Source organism: Vicia villosa, linkage group LG4 (genome assembly GCF_029867415.1).
Source record: "Vicia villosa cultivar HV-30 ecotype Madison, WI linkage group LG4, Vvil1.0, whole genome shotgun sequence".
NCBI lineage: Eukaryota > Viridiplantae > Streptophyta > Magnoliopsida > Fabales > Fabaceae > Vicia > Vicia villosa.
In genome coordinates, this window is record NC_081183.1 from 51,353,258 (window position 1) to 51,364,019 (window position 10,762).

At 35.5% G+C, this 10,762-nt stretch overlaps 1 long non-coding RNA gene across 1 annotated transcript; it reads right to left on the minus strand.

Moving 5' to 3' along the window:
• Positions 1-5,007: 5,007 nt before the first annotated feature.
• Positions 5,008-7,170, minus strand: LOC131594798 (uncharacterized). The gene is made up of 2 exons (XR_009281536.1): positions 6,363-7,170; positions 5,008-6,296 (listed from the first exon to the last, which is right to left on the minus strand). It is a non-coding gene; the product is annotated as an uncharacterized LOC131594798 (long non-coding RNA).
• Between the last annotated feature and the right edge of the window lie 3,592 nt (positions 7,171-10,762).

The following is a 10,762-nucleotide window of genomic DNA, read 5'->3' on the forward strand; positions in this document are numbered from 1 at the left end:
GGACAAATGGTTACAACATTCAAGATTGCAAAGAACTTGAATGAAGTATCTCTTGAGGAGCTTATAAGTGCTCTGAGGAGTCATGAGATTGAGCTAGATGCAAATGAGCCTTAGAAGAAAGGTAAGTCCACTTCTTTAAAATCTAAAAATAAAAACTGTGCTAACACTTTTCAGGCTGAAAAGGAAGGATCTAAGGTGTCAGAGTCAGAAGAAGAAGATGAACTGTCTCTCCTGTCCAAAAGGGTGAATCAACTCTGGAAGAGCAAGCAGAGAAGATTCAAGAACTTCAAGAAACCTGAAAAGGGAGAATCTTCTGAACACAGAAGATCTGGAAAGAAGAAAGTAGTGTGCTATGAATGTAAAGAGCCTGGACATTTCAAGAATGAATGTCCTAAGCTTCAGAGGGAAAAACCCAGAAAGAAGTTTGAAAAGAAAAAAAGCATGATGGCTACATGGGATGACTCTGATTCATCTGATTAAGAGTCAGACTCTGAAGATGAGCAAGCCAACATAGCACTTATAGCAACAGTTGATGATGAAGAAGAATCTACCTCTAATTCAGACTCTGAAGAGTTATTTTCTGAACTTACTATAGAAGACTTAGTTTCTAGCTTATCATAACTTTTGGCAGTCAAGAGTAAACTTAGTCTCAAATACAAAAAGCTCAAAGAGTCTTTTGCATCGGAAACTAAGAGATTTGAAATAGAAAACTCTGAGCTAAAAGAAAAAGTTTTAAAATTAACTAAAGATGTTGAAACTCTAAAAACATCTTCAAGTTCAGACAAGTCTATTCCAAGCACTAACAATATTTTGAAAGAATTTGACTTGAGCTTCAAAAAGTTCTTATCTAGAGGTATAGGCAGAAGCCAGTTAGCCTCTATGATTTATGGTGTCAGTGGAAACAAAAGGATAGGTATAGGTTTTGAGGGAGAAATCCCATACAGAGTAGAACCTGTTGATGAAATGATCATTAAATACACACCTCTGCATGAACAGTTTAAGTATGGTCATTCTCATGATATCAAACACACATCACACACTAAGAGTTTCCACATCACACATACAAAGAAACATTCTATTGCACATTCTGGTAAATCTTATGTAAAATCTCAGTTCAATCAGAATGTGAGAAGGACTAACCCCAAAGGGCCCAAAAGAATGTGGGTACCTAAGGATAAGATAATTCATGTTGCAGATCTCCTTCACAGCGCAAAAGACAAACATGTCATGGTACCTGGACTCTGGGTGCTCATGTCACATGACAAGAAGAAGGTCTATGTTACAAAGTCTGGAAGTTAGATTAGAGGAGAAGTGAAGTTTGGAGAGAATCAGAATGGAGAAATCATTGGCTCAGGAACCATATGTATTGGTAATTCTCCCTCTATAACTAATGTTCTTTTAGTAGATGGATTAGCTCATAACTTATTATCCATAAGTCAATTAAGTGACAATGGTTATGACATAATCTTTAATAAAATGACATGTAGAGCTGTTAGTCAAAAGGATGGCTCAATCCTATTTACAGGCAAAAGAAATAACAACATTTATAAGATTGATCTTTCAGATCTTAACCATGAGCTACCTACAACAACGCCTGTATAAACAACCGTTGTTGTATGTCTTTTAATAGAATATAAAAAATGCAACAACAAAACAACAACAACAACAAGATTCGAAATCATGGCCATGCGCTAAATACTACAACTGTTGTATTAAGACATCGTTGTTGTAGGTCTTTTAATAAAATATAAAAAATGTAAGTGCCTAATTAAATAGATTCTACCACGGTGGATCCTTCGGACGTGGTAAGCTGGGTGTTGTTGTTTACGCGTTTTGTAGTAGTGCCAATCAAACACTACGTTGTTCCCACTATGCCAAATTTGTCTTTTAGCAGCGCATCTACGAAAGCACTTTTAGGAAAAGCGCTGCTATAGGGCTCGCTAAAAACAAAACTAAAAAACAAGAAAAAAAAAGCGCTGGTAAAAGGGGGTTATGAAAGCGCTTTTTGAAGGCGCTTCTATAGGGTTGATTTATGAAAGCGCTTTAATAAAAGCGTTGGTAAAGGGGGGGGGGGGGTATGAAAGCGCTTTAGTAAAAGCGCTGGTAAAGGGGGGTATGAAAGCGCTTTACTAAAAGCGCTGCTATAGGGGGTGAATGAAAGCGCTTTAGTAAAAGCGCTGGCGTAGCCCATTTAAAATTAATTTTGTTAAACAAAACTAACAAACAAACGAACAACACTACTTCGCGAACAGTGTTAACGTTCTTTTCCTCTCAGAGTCAGAACCCTACTCCGTGAACAACACCACACCACAACCATCTATCACCGATTATGTTCGATTGTCTCCGTTTCTCTTCGATTGTTCAAGCTCGATTCAAGAATTCTAGAATTTCTTCATTTTTTTCCTGCAAATGCTCTCTCCGACGAAGAAGCTCCAGTCGCCATCTTTCTATCATTTTCACGGTGTTGAAGCTCGAGAGTAAGAATCAGAAGGGTTTCTTGCAGTATTTAAAAGGCATTGAGTGAGTTTATTTCTCACTCTGAATAGGTAAATTCAAATTTCAGTTCTTTCATCTCTAGCATTAAAATATGGTTTTATAGTTCATTGTAGTGATTAGGATTTGATTCTTGCTCTTGTTGGTTTAAATCTCTTAATGTTGGGTGTTTTGATGCTAAATGAATCTCTGTTGGTGACCCTTGTTTTGATATTTTGGCTTAACCTTGAACCCATTAGTAGTTCTTGAGCCATATAAGCGTGACCAAATTAATAAGCATAGAAACAAGATTAATGAGAGCAGTAACTTTGTTTGAGCCATAACTCTGTTTGAGTTTGTTCATGTAGATAAGTGAGAGAGAGAGAGAGAGAGAGAGAGAGGTGAATACCTTCTAAGACTCCTCATATAGTTTTTGTATTAAAATTAATTTGATTCACTTAATAGTAATGTTGCAACACCTCCCAATGCTGCTAATGAAGATTCTAGTATACAATTTGAGGCAGACTGTTTGGATGGAGACTTTTTCTCAATTGTAGGAACCTCCGGGAATGTCTTAGTCCTAATACTTACTGTTAAGAGAATAGCCCTTTGATCCTTATTATTGTGATTTTTGTTTGTTTTATAGTTCGGCTAGCTTGCTGAACCAGTATTGTGAGATAGAAGTTGGCCCTGTTAGGGATCTCGCTCACCAAGTAGAGGGCATCACACCAAACAATTTTTCTATACATTTTCTTTTTAGTCTATAAATTTTATCACATTTTTTCAAATATATCATGTTCTATTAGTTTTTGTATTAAATCACATTGAAAAAGTATACTAAATATCACTAAGTTGCTTGAGATACATGACCATGGGAAGATGAAGCCTTAACGGCCCGAAATGATTCTCCAATAACTCACAATGATTCGTCACTCTTTCTACATATTGAAACATGTTGAGTCTTCCAACCATGTGTGTACCTATAAATAGCAAATATAAACATAATGACAGAAAGGATAACTAGTATAAAAATTTGGATTCTTTTATCTATGTGAGGGATCGGATTTTGAAATCCATATTTTCATAGGAGTGAATATGGTTTTGAAATTAGGAATTCAGTCATCATACAACTTTAATGCAGAATGATTCAAACCAAGGATGTAACCTAACTTAACTTAAGTAGTTTCTGAACATATTCTTTATTCTGTCTTTAAAGTGATTATGAAAATAAATTTGTAGTGTTGTGGTACATAAGAATTTTAAAAGAGTTTTGAATTCTCTAAAATAAAGCAGCATTCATAGGTCATAATACTAATTTAGCATTTCACGTGTATGAAAGACTAGTTGCATTTCAATTTTAATCATACATTCAGTTATAAAACATAATATAGAAAATAAAAGATTTAGAAACTGCTCTATTTTCTTGGGACTTTATAGAAAGAAGAAAAATAAAGCCTACACGTATTAAAAATAAAGGGTGATATGTTTAGTTCACTGTGGTTGCGAGATATCCTATCGTTGGTGGGGAGGGAAAAGGTTGAAGGAAGTTTATCCAAACTTATCCGTCTTAACTGTCGATAAATGAGCAGCAGTATTTGAATCCTTAATAAGTGAGAGAGGAGTTACATTGTGGATTGCTAGCTGGTCCGTCCCCTTAGACGAAGGAAACCAAGAGTCAGAAAATTACATCCGTGATACAGTGAGGTGTATCATTTTAAAACAGAACTTTATGGATAGCTGGAGATGGTTCAGGGCTGATTACTCTGTTAAAGAAGCTTATTATCATATCCTAGATAGTGCTGTTGCAGTAAATAATGAAGATAAGGTCTACGCAATCGCTTGGAACAAACTGGTTCCTCTAAAGGTATCGACTTTTGTTTGGAAGGTTCTGCAGAACAAAATTCCGACAAGAGATAATCTTATCAAAAGAGGCATCTTAGTTGATTCGCAAAATTCATATTCCTTTGGCTGTGGTAAGGAAGAGAATATTACGCACGTTTTCTTCGAATGCCTGATAGCATTCTCGACATCGAGTGAGATCCTAAAATGGCTTAATCTCTCCTCTGTTTTTCATAATAACGTTTTGCAGAACTTGTACTAGTTTCGGGGATTAATTAACGGCGGAAAGACCATTTCGGCGTTGATTAGCGTTATTTGGTTTGCAAGCATTTGGGCTCTCTGGAGGAATCAAAATAGGAATATTTTTATAGTGTCTGGAGAAGTAAGCTCATCAATCTTTGAAGAGATTCAACTATCATCTTGGAAATGGATAAAGAGCAAGACGGCCGATTTCAGCTACGATTTCTACCATTGGTTGGCTAATCGGACAGCGTGTCTGAATAGGAGTGGATCTGGCCTGGTTTTATTCGGATTCCGCTTCATTTTGTAGCTTGTGGTCATTCTATTATAGTCAATAACTATTGGTTTTATTCATTTTTCGATGTAATTTTAGCTCTGCGTATGATCATTGTACTGGTGTATGGGCTGTTAAATGTGACTGGTATGGGTATGTTTTTCTGTTACTGATGTTTGAGATAATATTAATAGTGAGTGGAATATGTAATATCTTGTGGAAATGTGATGTACATTACAGGCATAACTTGTGCTTGTGTCTTATTTTAATGGAACTTTCTTTGGCTTCCAAAAAAAAATTAATAAAGGATGATTTAAAAAACTTACTACTAAATTTTGCCATCAAAAATAGAGATGAACATCTTTGTATCTTGGGATGTTTCAGAAAAAAATTGTTGCAAATCTTTTGTTTGTACGTGGAATAGGTGTCTCTGTGTGTGAATGAGATGCTATGGTGGTACTGCATGATTGTGAATATGGAGAAAATATTATAGCTTGTCGGTGATAATTAATTGTGAATGGATTGGAGTGTTGAATTGTTTTTGAGGGGAAATTGGTGAGAGTATGAATCCGACGAGTTTGACATCGTTGCAATGGTATACGAAGGTTGCACGTGTGGAGTATATCTATGGAGTTATAAGAGAAATGTCGGTTGAATAAGATGGAAAATTTTCTCATAGAAAAGATAAAAATGAGATTGTGATAGAGGTGGTGTTGGAATGATAAGGATAAAACGGAGTAGTAAAAGATGAGGGAAATGAGTATGCCATAGGAGGTGTTGATGTTTAAGAATGAAAGTACTAATTGTTAGGAAGCAAAATTAGAATCTAAACTCTTAAATCCTAACCATTAGATCAAAGCAGAAAATGTAGCATGACAAATCCAAATCCGTAACGATATCTATCTCATTGAATTAATGTAATCAATAAAATGAAAGGTTCACACACTGCTCTACTTGATTAAAACTACACGTATTAAATTTTGCAAATATGATTAGATTTGTGGATAATATTTTGGTAAAATACTCCATCACATTCATTACATTACTGATGACGATATGTTGTAAGCAATAGCCACGAAATTCAATACGTGTCAATAACCACCGACTGAGCCATATACCACCCAATTCAATATGCTACTCCTTTTCATACTATCCAAATGTTTTCAACTGACATGACTTTTTAATTGTTACATGTGGCTTGATGAATCATTAATAATTAATACTACTTTATAATTGTTAAACTAATTTTTTCTTTTTTTACTTTGAATTGTTGCGCAAAAGCCAACCACTAAGAAACGAACACAATTTTGACGAGATTGTATTTAAACAAGTAAATAATAACCACGCATTTACAATGGCTAAATTAAGATTTCTATGATGCTTTCTTTGTTTATTTGCTGGGTAGGAAACAGAGTGACCAGCTCCCTTGACCGCTACAAATGTGAGTATGCCGCATACTCTATTGTTCAACCTGCAACCTAAACAATAAGAATATATTCATATATATACAAAATGAGTAAAAAAGAAAATAGGTTACCCTTCTTGTGGTTAGGAAAACTCATGCGGTGCCTTCAAACCACATATAGATATTAGCAAAATACAGTAAATAATGTGATAACAATGCACTTATCATTAATTAACCCTCCATTTGCTCTTCCACCTCTGCGAAATAATAAAAAAATTGTCTTCCTTGCCTTTCATCTATACTTACATAACTAGAATACCGGTAAAATCCACTTGTGGCTGATTAGGTAGTCTGATTATCTTGTCTGAGCAGCCAAAAGTGAATTTTAACCAATACGCGGGTTATATAAGCATAGATAAACAGGCAGATTGATTATCTTATCTGTTTACAAAGAAAAAGATGACTCTAGGTGGCAGAAAATGAACAAGCAAGCAAAGAGTTTGTAAAATCAAATGATAGGATGCAAGAATAACAAATCTCTCTCCCTATTTATACTAACTTAAGCATTACATATTATAATCTGTGCTTGGTTTTTTATTGAAGAGAATAATGGCACGTGAAGGCTGTGGAGTAGGACTACTTATTTGCTTTCCAGCTACTTATGTTTATGTTTGGCAGACATCATGTTTATTAGTGTAGTGGGGTTGGTATATGGCAACATCAAAGCACTTTGGATTCCTTTCCTTTAGTTTCCTTCAAGATTATGTTTCAAACTTTGGATTCCTTTCCTTTAATTTCCTTCAACGTGATGTTTCAAATTTTGGATTCCTTTCCTTTAGCATAAATGATAAACGTGGTTCATAATCTAAGAACTAGTGCAAAGACAACAAACACAACATAGCCAACAATAAACATTTGAACTTCAACAAAGTTTGCATAATCATCATCAATAAAAAACACAGCAAAGCCAACAAATTTAAAGACATTCATTGTTTTATTTAATCACATAAAAAATTCAACTAACTTTTTTATGATGAATTGTAACTAAAAAGTATATAAATTTGATTGAAACATAATCACTATTAATCTAAATATGTTTTCCAATTTATAGCAATTAAGTTCGTATACCTCAATTTCATTTTTTATCTAATTAAATATTAGATTATGTAAGATAAATATATTTAATATGAACTTTACAAAAACATATACAACATGTATGTATTGTGCTCCTAACTATTTTAAATAACTCTTATTAATTTTCTAACTCTTCCAAAAAAAGAAAAATTAAAACTCCTCATTATTCTCCTAATAATTTCTAATAAAACATACTTTAAATTTTTTTATATTTATATATTATAGTATTATCAAACTCATGTTCAAAAAGTGTTTTTTTTTTCACGGACTCCCCTCAACAAAATCCTATGCAAAGAATCACTACTTTAATTTTTATAATATATTTATTGTTGTGTTCATAAAATTAATTTTTGTTCAAAATGAAACCTCTTTTATTTATTAATTCGTGAAAAAAAATCTAGTAAAAAATAGTATAAAAGAAGTTTCATTAGATCCAATAATTATTGTGAATTAATGTTGTCTTAACCAAATTTTTAATATAATACCAACATCATCTAATTTAATCAAAGTTGTACTCATCATTATTAAAAAAAAGTGAGAATAAAGTTTAAAATGAATGGAAGAAAGAAAAGGAATAAGAAAGAAAGTAGGATCGTTTTGAGCTTATCATAATACATATAGTGAGCATAAATTTTTTTATTAAGGATTATGCAAACGGGTGTCTCAAAAATACAAGTTAATTAATTATATATAGAGATATTTTTTGAAAATGTGTGTAGTCAATTTTTTGAAATTTTATATAATATTTTATTCAACTCAATTTTTTTAATTATAATATTTTTAACTTATGTCTTTAGGACATAAGTTAACAAGACTCTTAATCGTTTTTTCTGTTCTCTGTTCTGTACCTATCAGGTTATCAAACTCTGTGCTTTCATCATGTGTGGGTTTACTCAGCAGAATGGTGGTGGATGGGTTGCGGCGAGGAAGAAGATCTTCAGGAATTGGGCTCCTCAGTGGGACTCTTTCTCTAAGGGAAAGAAGACTGCCGACATCAAGGTGGACTCTATTTTCATCTCCCATTTTCCAGATAGATGCAAAGCTAAGGATCTGTATGAGGTTTTTTGGTGTGTAGGGGAAATCCAAGAAGTATCGATAGCTCCAATAAGGGACAGGGTTGGGAATAGGTTCGGTTTCGCCAGATTCTCAAATGTGGTAGATGCTAGGCTTCTGTCTGTGAAGGTTGATAATGTTATGTTTGATGGGAAGAAGATACACGCAAATGTTCCACGGTTTGAGAGGTATAATAGGGAAGCAGGGGATGAAAGACCTGGTTTCATTCGGTTCGATCCTAGGCATGAGCAACAGAAGTTTCGTTTGGAATCATGCATGAGGTTGGGTGAGGGAAACAGAGTTCAAAGATCTTTTGCTGAGGTTTTGACTGAGAAAGTTATAGATAGTAGGCAGTCCGCTCCTTCTGTTAGCATGGTGTTTTCTCTAAAGTAAAGTGCTAGGCACCGTTTGAGTAAGGCTTTTGTGGGGAGCTTGAGGTGTCCTGGAGCAGCAGGTAGTTTGCAGAGTTGTATAAATAGAGTCGGTTTCTTCGCGATCAATGTGACGTCGTTGGGCGCTAACAAGTGCTTATTGGAAGAAGTTGAAGACGGTATCATGGAGGCTTTCATCAAGGAGGGTGAAGAATGGTGGAAAGACTGGTTTTCGGATATTGCTCCTTGGAAGTTAGAAGATATCGTGCGGCTTGGCTGAACATTTACGGGATTCCGCCTCTGGCTTAGTGTGGAGATTTTTTTTCGAGTCTGGCACCGTTGTTGGGCACTCTGATTAGCAATGATTCTTCTACGGCCGAAGGACATTCTATGGAGGTGGCAAGGATTCAAATTGCTTTGGGTATAGAGGTCAACATTCCTGAAATAGTGAAGGTCACGATTGATGGGAAACTGTTTCCGCTTACGATCAAGGAGGTAACGCCGGCTCAACGATTTATTCCATGTATTTCTCGTAATCTTTTCCCTGGGCCAGAATCCTCGGATTCTGTGTGTTCTGATGATTTTAGGTCCCAAGACGATTCGGGGCGAAGTGAGATGAAGTTCAATCGTGTTTCATCTTCTGATAGCATCCATGAAATTTCGGCTGGTGGGGAGTCAAAGCATCCTGTGAATTTTATTTTGGAACCTGTGGCTTCTAATCCTTTGATTAGTAGAGGGGCAGAGGTTAAGGAGGTTTAGAGTAGGGCTGTGCAATTTTCTGGAACTGTTGTGGTTCCGATCAACAGTGGTGAGAGTGGGGGGTCTTCTTCCCCAGTGCTTATAGCGGCGCCGCTGTTATCAGGGGATGGAGGGATTGAGATGTCTCCTCTTTTTTCTCAAGAGGCAGCATCGCCGGGCCATTTTGATAAGGCGGTTAGTATGGTTAGAAGGGAGGTATCGGGAAAGAGGGATGGCATTTTTGTTTCTTCCGAATCGATCAATTCGGGGAATAATATGGATTATGTTGCTTGCTCTTTGAAAAATAAGAAAAGAAAGGGGAAAATGGTGAAGTACAAAAACTTGTTGGACATTGGAGGGGGGAGATGTCTCAAGCATAAAACATATTTGATTAAGAGGAGCAATAGAAAGGGAAAAGGAAGGGTTATCTCGAAGGCAAGGGAGGGTATTAACTCGTTGACAAAGGATGAATCTCTTGAAGGGCGCTATGATTCTCTTTCTGAGTTAAACATTATCGGACCGAGCAATTGTAAACAATGGGCGAAAGTGAGTAAAGATGATGAGGTTAGAATGAGGTCGGCGTTTGAAGACTTGGGTTTCAAATGAAGGGAGGAAGTAAATTCGATAATTCAAATGGTGAGTTTCTTAAGGAGGATGTAGGTGGAAAAATGTCAAGGAAGGAGAAAACACCAATCTGGAAATGATTATTGTTTCTTTTAACATTCGAGGAGGAGGCAATGCCCTCAAGAGAAGGAGGATTAGTTCTATTCTAAAGAAGGGACATGCGGACGTTATGTTGATTCAAGAAACTAAGTTATCTAAATTGGAGGATTTTGTGGCTAAGAGTATGTGGAGTAACACGGAGGTCGGTTTTTCGTTCTCTAATTCTGTAGGCTTGTCGGGAGGTATGATAACTTTATGGAGGACGGATAGGTTGGACAGACCTTGCCCCCTGCCATAAATAAATGAGAAGAAGTTGGTTTCAAAGTAAATTTTAGGATTAATATCACTTTACCCCCTGCCATATAGGCGTGTTTTGCTTTACCCCCTCTAAAAAAAAACTTATTGGACAGACCTTGCCAAATAAAGATTCCAAAAAATTTAACCCTGGATCAAAATTCCAAGAGAATCTGCATACGTGGCATGCACATGTGGCATTCTTTTATTTTTTTTTTTATTTCCACGTGGAATTTTGTTTATTTTTTTCAATTTTTTTTTATTATTTTTTCCATTTTT